The following is a 14,033-nucleotide window of genomic DNA, read 5'->3' as shown; positions in this document are numbered from 1 at the left end:
CGCATGAGCAATGTCAAAAAGACTCTTTAAGCCATCCTTCCATTCTTCTTCCTTCTTCAGTAGACTTTCAGAGAGCGCTTTGCTTTATTTTCTTTATTTTTCTTCCGTTTGTCATATTCATGGAACAGACATTCAACTTTTTCAACAACGTGTTTCTTCAACCGTTGGGGATGCGGGCTTTAGCCCACACTTCAAGAACGTCATTAGTTGTTGAATGTGATGCTTCTCGGTCTGTTTGGTGGCCTTTTTGTAATAGAAGAAAAGTGCCATGACTTCCTTCTTTGACGGTAACTTTGTAGAACTGAGAATTTCAGACATTTGGCCTATCAGCCACAACTCAGTTTCTCGTCTTGTAGTTGGTTTTGAAGTCCTACAGCAAGCATTGGCCATCTCACTTAAACTAATAAATTGTATTTGTTACCATCCAATTTAATTATTCAAATTAATTGTAATTTCTAACAAAAACTTATAGAACTCGGAAAACTAACTGACAAGGTTTAAGTTATGCAATATATGCACCACATTATTTGTGGCATATACCAGTGAAGTCAATTTAACGTCCTGAACTGGCAATTTTTCAAGTCAAATAATTATTTGTTTGATGGAAAAACAACAATGACATATAAAAACTCTGACAAGGTCTAAAACCAATAAATAAAATACACAATTATGTGCATAAATGAAAAGTCAAGTTCAATACTATGGCACTCAGGCAATTGATATTAATTAACAATTTAAAATGGATTTCGCACAACGGATCTGTCATTCTGTCATCTGTCTGTTTGAGAATAATTTATTATTAAATCAATAAAATTCGGCAAATTAATATTTAAGCAAAAATAAACAAAGAAAACACTCACTTTTGATCCATTATCCACTAGGTCAGTTGTTACGGAAGTTTCCCTGAGAGAGTCAGTAGTCACTAATTCAGATTCATCAAATATTATTGTTACATTGAGTGATTGTCTGTCAGTGTCTGTCTGATTACAAATGGCTGACAGCTGGTGAAATGCATTCTGGATAATTTAACAATACATGTAAATAAGTAACGTCATATTGATAAATTATGCAGGCACTGGCAGTATGGTGTGCAGTGAAAGAGTTTACCAGCATAATAACAAGTGAAGTGCAGCCACGGAACCCCACATGATACTTAACTAATATAGGTGGTAGGGACCTCTAAATGTTTTCAGATTTAGCTGAGTTTTTTTTGTGAATTTTTTATGCATGCATATAAACAAAATTCACTGGTGCCCCATACAAAAATCATTCTTTGAAAATTAAGGACTACCCTAACCCCAGCATATATAGAAGCCGGCTCTGTCCAGGATTATGTCAATTGTGTGCATGTATCCTGCTTCCCAGGTGAAAAACTTGGTAATATAGGTCAGCTGAAGTAATGTGGTAATGAACATGCTGTCTACAAAACAGCGAAGTTCGTAACTCTGCAAAGCATATACTAGTGTACAGCACATCAGAGGCCAGACGGTCATGCCAAAGCAACAATTCGTGAACACTTGGACGTCTATTCCACAGATACGAGGATACAATTCCGTGCTCCAGTAGTAGTCGAAAACGAATCCACCTCCTGTCTTCCCACTGTCCGATGTGGACGGGCAGGTTAGAAGAAGACGAAGCAAAGCGCAAACACGTTCATAAACGCCAACAGCTCACCAAAAACGGTCATACAGGAAACTGGGGGTCAACCCATTAAACTTTACCACCGTTAAACTTTAACATGATTGCGAACCCATCCACAGAGACACAGTAATGCAAGAAGCCGTTATCTTTGTACAGTGGTACGTTTTCCTTTGGAGTTACTGGTCCCCGGACTTCTTTTCCTGGAAGAACGACCATCTAAAACAGCGCCCAGGCGAAATGGCCAAAGACAACTCCAATGGTAAAAGTGTTAAAAATACTGAGTTCTCTCCACATGCCGACCAGCGTTCCAATACCCGAGTTGCCAAATAATTGTGTGATCAGAGAAGAGTAACTTATACCATAACAGCATCTGTTCTACCTTTATGTGGTGTAAGGCCATCAAACGCCAATGACAGGACAAGTTTGTTTACAAATGTGACAGGTGTTTATTTACTCCTTATTTTTCGATCGTTTCATATGCCTCTTTTTAGTAACGAAAACCATTGGGTTTGGTGCCATTCATTTTTGAATCACCGTCGAGTTTCTCCAATGACATATGTTTATGACCCTGTTGTCACGGTTGTCATTTCCCCGCTTTTCCTGAAATAAAATGTTTGTATTTGTAATAGTGTGAGTGATTGTTTACATTTGTTTTAACTAAGTACACGTAAATTACCAAAATTGTGAAGCACCGACCTTTTCAAACACCGAGAAACACACGATAAAATGTTATATAAGGCAACTAACAAACTGATAAGATGTTCGTCAGAATTTACACACTAACAATCGTAATATGAAATAAACAAAACTTTTGCCCAGCAATATATGTCCCCTACCGGCTCCACCATTGTCAGAAATAATATTGTTTGCTTTGTTGCCATAGCAACCAGAATTTTTGACGTAGGAACAAAATGAAATGACGTGCATAATGTCCTTATTGCCATCTATCCATGTTTCAAGTGTCATGAACAAATATTAAGAATTAAATTTAAGTTATCGCAGGATCCAGAAAAGTGTGACAGACTTACAGACTGACGGACACACAGAGCGCAAACCATAAGTCCCTTCGGGTGAAACCGGTAGGGGACAATAAAACAGGAATATTTTTTTTAAATATTCGGCATGTATCCTTAATTTTCTAAGTTATTAAATACAAATCAAAGGTAAAAATTGTGTTGTGTTCTGTTTTTAACTTTAAAGTTGCATCATGAACCGCATATAATGTTTGGCATATAGTGCACGTATATCAAACCACATCATAGTATTCGTGGATTCACATTTTACTGTCACGATCGCATTTTCATTTAAGCAGAAAGGATACAGGGTACAGGATCACATGCCTTTGTGGGAACCGGTAAGTGATGCTTTTTTAAATAACTTTATTAAACAATTTCTCTTAAGAATTTCAATTGGTGCATAACAGACAGACTTTTCGATCTAGCGGATACTGAGAAATTGACCTGACTCCCCGATGTCAGGTCTGCTCTTCGGCCGGCTTTAGTCCGGTCACCAAGAATATATTATTCTAAATGACCACCACAACTAAATTCAATTCCTCTCACTAAAATGTCAGTGACCCCCGTTTCAACATCCCGGAATCATAATGAGAACAGATATCTAACACCCAGGGGCATGTCACCTAACGATCACCTTTCCTGTACATATCACGGAAGTCTATACCCAACACAAAACAGCATGTACAAACACAAAGAATGCATCATCAACTCAAGTATCACAATATGCCTCTCAACTCGAGTGCCTTAATAAGCCTCAAACCTCAAATGTCTAAAAATGCTGCTAAACTTCGGTTCCTCATCATGCATCTAAGCTCATGACTCTTAATATTCTTAAAACAAGGTCTAAGATTTCTGCATGAGACTATGAACTGCAGTACCACCTTACAACTCAAACCACATTATACCAACCGCCGGCAGAACAAGCACCCCCCCCCGTGATTTGTGATGAAGACAATTTAAAAAATCTCAAACAATTTGACACTGAACATAAAACACAACAGTGGTTTGGTTTTTATGCGACACATGTTCAGCAACTAAGCAGTGGAATAACGCCGTGTCACCTTCCGCGTTGAGGGATGCTGTTACACGTGATGCATGTTCAACTGCTTGTGGGCGGAACTGTTTGCGATTATTTTGGACAGTTTGCTGCTTTGTGAAGCCTCATAATCATCCCGCCACGCGAATAATGAACATTCTATCCTTAGCGAGACTTATCAATATGCGTTTTTTGCACACTGTTCTGTGGCTTATATCAGACAGCTTAGTCCCTGTTTGGATGCGTCTGGTAAAGGGACTGAACTGTTTTGAGCAGCTTATGCGTTGTTTGCGAAACCATTTTAGAACTCGGCAGATACATTTAACAAATATTGTTCTTCACAAGAAAACATGTTTCAATGTATTCACAAGGTTTCCCAACATCCATAAAAGGAAAACTGCCTCGCCCCCCCCCCCCCACCCTCCCCTCTGGCGGCAATGCTTTTCATAGGACCAGACCCGTTTTTGAAAACGGCTATTTAACATTAAAATGCATTCTCTTAACAAGATGCATGATGATTTGACCAAAACTGTGACTTCGAGCGTCATGTTTTCATTGTACGGGGTCAATTTTAGACCTTAGCAGACATACCATAAGAGCATTTGTTCTGAGCAAGTTTTATAACGATTCGACAATTTATCTTATACATATTAACAATATCTGGGCCGAATTTGAATCTGGATCACGAAGATTTTATTTTGTTACAGTGTTACTGAAACGATCCGATCAGAGTTACAACTAACAAGTACAATAGCTATAATTTACATGGAGAGAATCTATTGATGATATATGTCGGCTCTCAATCAAACATATATGGGAAGACTTTTATGGTGTTTAAATTGCCAGTTTGTTATAGGTAAATATATGGTATCATACGGAAGTTTCCAGAAATAGTTGTTTAAAAAGGGTTTGAAAAAGATTACATTCTAGTGTGAAATCAAATTCGTCCTGAAGAAAGCTACATTGTCAGCGTTTTATTATGTTGTTAAAAAGTCGTTTCAAGCTTATGCATCTGCGTGCATCAACTTCAAACCTATGAGCCGATACTAATCATACTCGAATGCAATGCTTAATGAAAGTACCTATAGCACATAAAATAGGTTAGGAATTCAAAAATATTCATAAACACTATAATTCTTACGCCTGTTTTATATATTTAGTGCAGTAGACCAAATTTGAAAACAATTATCTGATGTTCGTTGTTGAGCATAAACTTTTTTAACGGGAGAGTGCTTGTGCTTCATATGTTTCTGAAAAGGAACCAACGGTTGTAAAATCAATACTGAGTTATGTAAATGTATTGATATATGTAAATTTTCCAGGAGATTGCATTAAAAGATACATTTCATATTTATGTAAATTTGACCGAATTTAAAAAGCATTACTTGTTTAACTTTAACGCATAACTTTGATTTAGCACAAAACTGATCTAATCCTATTTCCAATCCAGTTTTGAGTCTGCAAATATAACAATATCCTCAGCCCGTATTTTTGCAAATCACTTAAAACAAAGAATGAAACGTCCTACGAAAATTGTTTTAAAAATTGCAATTATTGAGATTCGGCGGACGCTATAAATATTGACTATCTCTATAGTCCATATACGACTAATAAAAGTATCAAAACGACATCTTAAGTGTTCCGAACGAAAAAGCGCTGATTTGGACGGTAACTTTTCCATAGTTAGTAAAGAAAGTATTTATCCATACCTGGTTTAAATCTTTAATAATTTTATTTTGATGATCACGGGTCTTGGAATAAAGGATCAATTTAGTTGGACACATTATAGAGATAACTCTCGTGAATATTCGTTCTGAACTATTTTCTTTAAAACTCAGTAACCGGCTTAATAATGTGTGCAAAAATAGATCCATTTTTATTGAATTGCAATTTGGTTTTAGAAATGACCGTAGTTAATTGGACTTTATGGATAGTGTTCATAGAATCATTGAAATTGTATAAGCTAGTAGTAAAAAACCATTGTCTACCTTTGAAGACGATGAATACGAAATCAAGCTATTTTATGTGCCCAATGGATTAAATTTGTGAACGCAGGTATCAGTTGTAAAATGCTGAAATCATGTTTATGTAAAATCGTGTATAACTTGTATTAGTTGTCTATGGAAAGCCAAAGGGGACCCCCGCTAAAATACATATACTTATATAGTAAATATCGGGATTTTCATTTTTCGCGGAACTTTCACTTTCCGCGAAAAACCAAGGCCAGCATAGCCATAAAATACTACATACAAATCGAAATCTAAAAAGCGCGAAACTTTCATATATTTTCCGTCGGAACAATTCTCTTTCAACCCTGGAGAGAATGCGGGCTCAAATAATCGCGCGGAACCTAAATATTATCTACTCTGTACAAAAAGTAGTGTATAAAATCGCGCGGACCTTATCCACAAAGCGCGGAACAAAAATATCTTCCGCGAAAATTAAGCATTGAATTACTGTACAAATCTCGGGTTGCTATGTAAATTGCGGGTTGCTAATGAAAAATCGCGCGGAAGATTCATTACTCCGCGCGATTTTCAATAGCATTGAATTACTGCACGAAATTCGGGTTGCTATGTGGTTACGCGATAAAATTTGATTGGTTCCGACACCTAGAAAGAACCTATCAAAACTCGCGTCTTATCCAGCATTCATGCAGTCATCATGATGACTGTTTCACATTAACACAAAAAATTTTAAGGGCGAAAGCGTGATCAATTTTGATGACATTAGCAATGAGGTTAGTATTTAACATACATGAATTTTAATGCAATTAAAACAGCTCAAGAGTATCGAGTGTTGTTTTCACGGTTTGTCTATATGCAAACGTCTCTGATTAAACATAAACACCCGCAAAAACACGTCATAATCATATGTCGGCAAATAATGAAATATATCTAGTGTTTGTGTGTAAGAAACATCTTCCCTTAAGCTCAGTTAGTAGAGAGCCAAGTTATTGTTATGGCAGTCGTATGCTCTAGTCCAGCGCCGTATACATCTTCAATTAAAAAGAAAAAGAACAAGGCTTTACAGGCAATTCATCCCAAAGGCAACTCGTACCTTGGTCAACTCGTACCCATTTTTAGCTCGGCGTTTTCGGAGAAAACCCGAGGTATTGTCATAGCCAGCTCGTCGTCCGCCGTAGGCGTCGTGCTAAAACCTTAGCATTGGCTCTAAAATCAAAGTGCTCCACCTACAACTTTGAAATTTCATATGTAGATGCACCTTGATGAGTTCTACACGCCACACCCATTTTTGGATCACTAGGTCAAAGTCACTGTGACCTCTAATATAAAACTTTAACATAGGCTCTAAAATCAAAGTGCTTCCACCTACAACTTTGAAACTTCATATGTAGATGCACCTTGATGAGTTCTACACGCCACACCCATTTTTGGGTCATTAGGTCAAAGGTCAAGGTCACTGTGACCTCTACTATAAAACTTTAACATTGGCTCTAAAATAAAGTGCTTCCACCTACAACTTTGAAACTTCATATGTAGATGCATGTTGATTTGTTCTACACGCCACACCCATTTTGGGGTCACTAGGTCAAGGTCATTGTGACCTCTAAAAAAATAAATCTGACAAGCACCTGTAGCAGAGCGTGGCATCCGTTATGCGGTGCTCTTGTTGTCAACTCGTTCTTCATTCAAACTATTCAACTTGTTTCATTTGTCTTATTTTGTCACAATTGTAAAATTCTTGAAAGACATCAACCACAAGTGTCAATTTTCATCAACACTTTCGCTGCTTATACATATCTGCAGCAGACAACTTGCGTGAGCAATGCTTAGATAATTTAAGTTGAAACATCAAGAGGAAAATAAAAATTGTTTGGGTAGGTACAAGTTGACTAAAAAACAGGTACGAGTTGACCACAATGGGTAGGTGTTTACCACGAAACAATTTGACCGGCATGCAGAACAAGATTATTGATTATTATATTTAACTGTCACACAAATCTGAAAGATAACACAATGTATTACAAACACAATGACTGTCAAGACATTCTAAACTCTTACAGTTAACATATAACAGGTGCACACATCTGATATACTGACCAAATTAAATAACTCAAGATTCACACCAGATACGACACAGTTTCAAAACTCGACATTTTGTCTGCATGCCACGCCAATTTAGTCCAAAAAATTTGATTTAACCAGTGAATTCTGAGCTATATATCTTAAAGCAGAATGCACATTATGTCTAAAAAGTGTTTTTCGGCTAATTTCTGGTATGAACTATCTTCACACATAGCATCTGGTAAACCTTCAGATAGCAATAGCAGAATGCTAATAATGAGTATAATGTTCTGTATTGTGGAAGAAATACATGTAGTAAAATAATATGATAGTATGAAACATGGTTTTTGTATTTTATAGCTGTAGCAGTGTTCCCAACTTGAACATCATCTTCTGTGTACATATCTGAGGCAGAGCCAGCTTGCCCATCTGACCTCTGTTGTGGACAACCGAGTAAGAGCCAGCTTGCATGTCATCTGTTGTGGACATCCGTGTTAGAGCCAGCTTGCACGTCCTCTATTGTGGACATCAGTGTTAGTGCTAGCTTTCATGTCATCTGTTGTGAACATCCGTGTAAGAGCCAGCTTGCACGTCATCTCTTTTGGACATCAGTGTTAGAGCCAGCTTACACATCCTCTGTTGTGGACATCCGTGTAAGTGCTAGCTTGCACGTAATCTGTTGTGGACATCTGTGTTAGAGCCAGCTTGCACGTCATATGTTTAGGACATCAGTCAGAGATAGCTTGCATGTTATATACTTGTGGACATTAGTCAGAGCCAGCAAGGACAATCTCTGTTGTGGATATCTGTCTTAGAGCTTGCACGTCATCGGTTGTTCACATCCTTGTAATAACCAGCTTGCACATCAACTGATGTGGAAATCTGAGTCAGAGCCAGCTTGCACATCATCCGTTGTGGACATCTCTTTATGATTCTACTCTTTGCTTAGATTGACACTGTGACTTTAGTGTAATATGTTACAACCTTAAGCTATTCCTATTGTTGAATAAAAATATTGTGTCATTAAAATATATTTTGTTGGATAATTTGTATGTTGAGTTGTATTGTTTGGTCATTGCAAAGTATCAAGTTATTTTAAGACAAGAAAAAGCTCATCTTTCATCATGTATTTATATTAAAATTCTTGAATGTTAGTGAAGGTACAGTTCATATAATTAAAAGCAATTTTAATATGATTGCTTGTGTTTTATTGCACAGTGAATACCATCTTGTCTTTATGCTGACATATAGAACGGAAAAATAGTAAACTGTCGTTTTTATATGCAATGGGATTGTATATGAAGACTTGCATGTTCAGATGAAAAAATTGCCATAATTTTTCTCTTTATATTTTATTCCTGCTAAATGGTTGATGCAATAAAGTTAAGTCTTTAATGACTTGTGTTTCTTGTAATATTATTTGTAAGCAAATTTGGCTGTAGTATTAGATGCATGCTGTACAAGATACTGTAGATCAACATTATATTGTATGAGTATGAATAGATAATTCAAGGTGCACAGCCATTAATTTTGCCCTCCACCATCTCCGATTTTGGTTAGACAGTTGCAAGTTACTTGCATTAGTATGAAGTCTTAAAATAACTTAAGTATAATTGCTGTTGTGTTATTATTAACCTTTTCCTGCTCTGAGGAAATTTTAAATTTTCTACATGCAAACATCATAAAACCAGAACAGCCTGCAAGTAACTCACAATCTGTTCAGGTTTTATGCTGTTTGCTGCTCATCAGTATCCATGGGTTGGAAACAAAGCCTTTAAAACTTTAATATAGTAAGAAAGGTCTTAAATTAAATTTATTCTCGAATGTGTCTTAGTGCGTTTTTGAGTGGTACAGGGTTAAATGTCTCATTTTGTTTTTGATTATCTTTGGTTTATTGAACATATATGAGCCTTGCTCTGTGAAATAGGGGTTTTATGCATGTGCGTTTAGTATCCTCCCTGATTAGCCTGTGCGGTCTGCCCAGGCTAATCTGGAGTGCACATGCATTAAACCCCTTTTTCACAGAGCGAGGCTCATATGTATTAGACAGTGCATTCAAATAATACAATTTAAATCTGAATATTTTATTTAGTTGCAATACTCAAAGACCTATCAATATTGATAGGTCTTTGCAATACTTTAAAGCTTACTATGTTTGCAGTTTTAGTGAAAACACAAACTTTTAATCAAAGAAGCATATAATGTGTATTACTCATTTAATCAACTTCCACTTTATTCCATACACGTGTTCGACTCTGTGACATTATGTTCTGTCAAAGCTTTTTATTGCAAATTTATTAAACATAAATTGGTAACCTTGGGTATCCAAAAGGAATCCAAATTTTACTAGCCATAGACTTTCCAAAATGCAATTGTTTCTGAGAAGTATTTTTCTCTAGAAGGTGGCAAAACTCCTAAGCAATTCCTTTTTGGGCTAATGGTAGGGCTTATGCGTGTAACACCCATTGACAAATTATTAAATATACATTGAAAGGTCATTGTTCACAAAACAGATCATGATATAACATGATGCAGCATTTTGTACTATATCAAATTAAATGTTGCTGAAAACAGTAGAATATTCAAATTATGGACATTTTATTCTGTTAATAATGCTATCTTTCTAACATTACAAATCAATGAAGCATGCTTAACAATAGCAGAACTCTTTTGACTTTTAATTATCTTTTCCAGTCTTTAAATCTTTACAAAATTCATTTTCCCACTAACACCATCTTAAAAACAGGTTATGGCTTCCAATTGTTAATCAACTATAAAGCATGAACAAAGGCACAAATATCGCAGTATCTTTTGCAAATGATACAAATGTCCATGGCCTCGATACTGAACAAAAAGCAAGATTTCTTGTCAGGCGGTAAGCTGAATCCTTGAGAACATTCGAAAAATGTCCATTTAATGCGCCACTGGGCCGTTCCTATTTAAATGGGCATCATGCACAGAACTTGGCCATCCAGGTCATATGTCCAAACATTTCAAGTAACTGTCACAGACTGCTTGAAGAACTAAACTGCTGATAAACAAGGACCTATGCTCAGATGTTGAAGCAGGACATGCACTGTGGGTTCCATCAACAGTCCAATCATTCTACATCATTCAGGAAATTCATAGGCAATGATCTTCAGCTCATGACGAGATTCTGGAAATCTGAAGTACTGCTCCATCATTGCTGACAAGACTCTACATGTTGAAATGACTGTGTAATGTTGAGTCCCTGAAATACAAAAGTAAAATTCATGCTAGAGTTTAGCCATATTAATTATGCTTGATTGCATTGAAAGCTTTATGCTTATTAAGACATTCTAGAGTCCGTTTTCTGGGAGTAATCAGTACTTTGTATATATGAAGATAAAGAGACCGCTAATAAACAGGGTTGAACCCAAAATGTTCCCATCACTAGGTGAACACCATATCCACTACGCCAGCCTGACAAAGTAAATGAAGTGAAGCTTCTAAGTTATGTCTCATTTGATTGTTAACAAGAGCACGCCCTGCAGGTTCAGACCTCTCATCTATTTTTTTTAAAGTTGAAGGGACCTATCTCAATACTTCAATCACAAAGGAGGGAGAGGTGGGGTGGAGAAGGGTGTATAGTGTGGTGGTGTGGTCATTTATTACACTATCTTCCAAAAATGAAAAAATGATAAAAATAAATATTTGTGTTTTTTAGCCATGTTTAAAAAAAATGGGCAGGGGGTATAGTGTGAGGGTGTGGTCATTTATTAGATGATCTTTCAAAATGAAAAAAAAGTACTTTTTTCTTTTTTTTGGGGGGGGCGTGGGGGATGGTTTGGGTGGAGTCTATTGTGGTATGTCAGATAAGAGTTGCTTTGTAACGCTTGTAAAGAAGTTATGGAAATTTTAGCAAAATTTAATAATTTCACCTTGAGAGTCATGGTCATTCAAAGGTCAAGGTAAAATTCAACTTGCCAGCTACAGTAACTTATGATAGCATGACAGTATTTGAAGTTTGAAAGCAATAGCCTTGATACTTGAGAAGTAAAGTAGATCAAAACACAAAATTTAACCATATATTCAAAGTTACTAAGTAAGAAAAGGACCATAATTCTGTCAAAATGACAACCAGAGTTATTCAACTTGTCCTGTACTGTCCCCTTATGATAATTTGCGAGTGTTCCCAGTATGAAAGCAATATCTATGATACTTTAGGAGTAAAGTGGACGAAAACACAAAACTTAACAAAATTTTCAATTTTCTAAGAATAAAAAGGGCACATAATACTTTCAAAATGCCAGTCAGAGTTACATAACTTTGTCTGCACAGTCCCTTTATGATAGTAAGTGTTGCAAGTATGAAAGCAATAGCTTTGATACTGTAGGAATAAAGTGGACCTAAACACAAAACTTAACCAAATTTTCAATTTTCTAAGTATAAGAAGGGCACATAATTCTGTCAAAATGCACGCCAGAGTTATCTAACTTTGCCTGCCCAGTCCCCTCATGGTAGTAAGTAAATAAGTTTTATACTTGATACTTTATGAGAAAAGTGGACCTAAACACAAAACTTAACCGGACGCCGACGCAGACGCCGACGCCAAGATGATGACAATATCTCTTTTTTTTTCAAAAAAAAAAGATGAGCTTATAAATAAAATGTAACATATTGCAAACTTGATTACACGATTTTTCATAAATACTCTTTCAGCTTTTTATTTATATATGAAGGCTAGGGTCACTTTCTGCGAGCCTTACAAAAAAACTAACTATATTTGCAATTGTCAAGACTCCTTCACATACAATTTACCTTTGCTTATTCCAATATCCTTTTGCCAACCAACATTGTGCGGTCACGTACCATACATGGTTCCACAGTTGTACAGAATTCCTACAAAATAAATGAAGTATACATTTACAATTCAAATTTCTTTTCAAAGAATGTGTAGGTAACTAAATTCCCTATACATTACTTTAATGTCATAAAATAAATTTCAAACAAGGGCTGTTTGTAAAACATGCATGCCGCCCATATGGATTGTCAATTGCTGTGGCAGCCATTGTGTGAATACGTTTTTTGGCACTGTGACCTTGACCTTTGACCTAGTGACCTGAAAGTCAATAGGGGTCATCTGCGAGTCATTATCTATGTACCTATGAAGTTTCATGATCCTAGGCATAAGTTCTTGAGTTATCATCCGGAAACCATTTTACTATTTTGGGTCACCGTGACCTTGACCTTCGACTTAGTGACCTCAAAATCAATAGGGGTCATCTGCGAGTCATGATCAATGTACCTATGAAGTTTCATGATCCTAGGCATAAGCGTTCTTGAGTTATCATCGGGAAACCATTTTACTATTTAGGGTCACTGTGACCTTGACCTTGTGACCTGAAAATCAATAGGGGTCATCTTCGAGTCATGATCAATGTACCTATGAAGTTTCATGATCCTAGGCAAAATCGTTCTTGGGTTATCATCCGGAAACCATCTGGTGGACAGACATATGGACATTCGGACCGACATGTGCAAAACAATAATCCTGCTCTTCTTCGGAGGGGGGCATAAATATTTAACAGATGTATTTAACAAAAATTAACTTGATTCATCAAATTAATCAGTATCGAATAATAGACCAGTTTCACAATATGAACACCGATACTATTTATAGATATCAATCATATCACCTGACGCGTTGAATTGCAGAACAAGGCTGAACGTGGAACTGCATTTTCTTTTGCTATGCAAATTGCGTTGAATATCAAGATTATAATGCGCACTTGACACTGGTTACAATTAAGTCAAACATATGAATACAGACAACCATCACATGTCATGCTGTGTTAAGTAAAAAAATTGATAAGTAATTCAAATATAAAAATTATAACACCTAAATAATGATTCAAGGACATAAGTTATGTACTATTAGTGTATATTAATGAATTATATTTAATCTTTATATATAACAATAGATGTGTTCATCAGAAACACAATGCCCACTACTGCGCCGCTTTTAATTCTACATATATTTTTTTAACCTTTGACCTTGAAGGACGACCTTGACCTTGAACTTCCACCACTCAAAATGTGCAGCTTCATGAGATACACATGCATGCCAAATATCAAGTTGCTATCTTCAATGTTGCAAAAGTAATGGCCAACGTTAATTTTTTTTCGGACAGACGGACAGACTGACATCCTGACTGACTGACGGACAGTTCAACTGCTATATGCCACCCTTCCAGGGGCATACAATTTCCAGTTACCCATAAGCATCAGAGTAAATGTGGTCTGAAGACTAAACATCGATTATTGCACAAATCGAAGTCATAAATTAGC

At 36.4% G+C, this 14,033-nt stretch overlaps 1 protein-coding gene and 1 long non-coding RNA gene across 2 annotated transcripts in view; one reads left to right on the top strand and one right to left on the bottom strand.

The window, feature by feature from the left end:
- Positions 1-1,062: 1,062 nt before the first annotated feature.
- The window catches only part of LOC127862914 (DNA repair and recombination protein RAD54-like), a 170,427-nt gene continuing 157,456 nt past the window's right edge, over positions 1,063-14,033 (bottom strand). Inside the window, exon 22 of the transcript XR_008040851.1 lies at positions 1,063-2,241. The gene's annotated coding sequence lies outside the window, so the exon portion shown is untranslated. The remainder of the gene's footprint in view (positions 2,242-14,033) is intronic.
- Positions 6,138-9,116, top strand: LOC127862929 (uncharacterized). The gene is made up of 2 exons (XR_008040860.1): positions 6,138-6,433; positions 8,082-9,116. It is a non-coding gene; the product is annotated as an uncharacterized LOC127862929 (long non-coding RNA).

The sequence above is a fragment of the Dreissena polymorpha genome, chromosome 16 (assembly GCF_020536995.1).
Source record: "Dreissena polymorpha isolate Duluth1 chromosome 16, UMN_Dpol_1.0, whole genome shotgun sequence".
Lineage (NCBI taxonomy): Eukaryota > Metazoa > Mollusca > Bivalvia > Myida > Dreissenidae > Dreissena > Dreissena polymorpha.
Note: the sequence above shows the minus strand (reverse complement) of the source record. Positions and strands in the feature narration are given on the sequence as shown.